The sequence below is a fragment of the Enhydra lutris genome, unplaced genomic scaffold (genome assembly GCF_002288905.1).
Source record: "Enhydra lutris kenyoni isolate GAN:26980312 unplaced genomic scaffold, ASM228890v2 scaffoldscaffold25, whole genome shotgun sequence".
Classification (NCBI taxonomy): Eukaryota; Metazoa; Chordata; class Mammalia; order Carnivora; family Mustelidae; genus Enhydra; species Enhydra lutris.
The window spans coordinates 11937519-11938574 of record NW_019154109.1 but is presented as its reverse complement, the minus strand read 5'-3'; positions in this window follow the sequence as shown (position 1 = coordinate 11938574).

Below are 1056 nucleotides of genomic sequence, written 5' to 3'. Positions count from 1 at the left end.
CTTTTTTTTTAAAGATTTTATTTATTTATTTGATAGTCCATTGTATATATGGACCATATCTTCTTTATCCATTCATCTGTTGAAGGGCTTCTTGGCTCCTTCCCCAGTTTAGCAACTGTGGCCATTGCTGCTATGAACATTGGGGTGCAGATGGCTCTTCTTTTCAGTACATCTGTATCTTTGGGGTAAATACCCAGTCGTCCAATTGTAGGGTCATAGGGTAACTCTAATTTTAATTTATTAAGGAATAACCACACTGTTTTTCAAAGTGGCTGCACCAACTTACATTCCCACTGACAGTGTAAGAGGGTTCCTCTTTCTCCACATTCTCTCCAACACTTGTTGATTTCTGTCCTGTTAATTTTGGCCATTCTTACTGATGTAAGGTTGTATCTCAATGTGGTTTTCTGTGGGAGGCCACGGTAAGGCTTGAGACGAGAACCAAACCAGACCCTGACTTGTGCCTCCTTTAAAGGCTGAATAGCCGAACAAAAAGCTTAGGTCAATAAAGTCGAGTAGCACTGAGAAAGGGTCTGTGCTTTGTGTTGTGTGCTCGCCTACGTGACATCCCACACGTTCGCTAGTCAGATAGAGATGATTTGGCCGGGGTCAGAAATTCTTGGCTGGTCCTTGCTGTCCTTGCACGGGCTATAGACTACACCACTGTAAGACTGAGCTGTGCTTACATAAACTATGTCTTGAGTGGCCTTGAAGTCAGTACATCTGGTGCTAGAAGGTCTGCTATTGATGTCTAGGAAATAGATAATGGGAAAGCTTGAAGGATTTTCTGTGCTTGTTGCAAACTCTTTAGTAATCAGCTAAAAATAGACACTTTTCTTATGATTGTTTCTGTTAGCTATAAAATGCCTCACAGCCTTGAATAAAATTGGCACTATTGGACATCCTCCTTGGTGCTCCTCCTGCCCCCATCTCTTTGTCTCTTAATTTCTTTTCAGCATCCTCTTACCCTCACGTTCCTGGTAGATTTGTCGCGCCGGCCGCGACAGTTTTCTTTTATTTATTTATTTATTTATTTATTTATTTATTTATTTATTT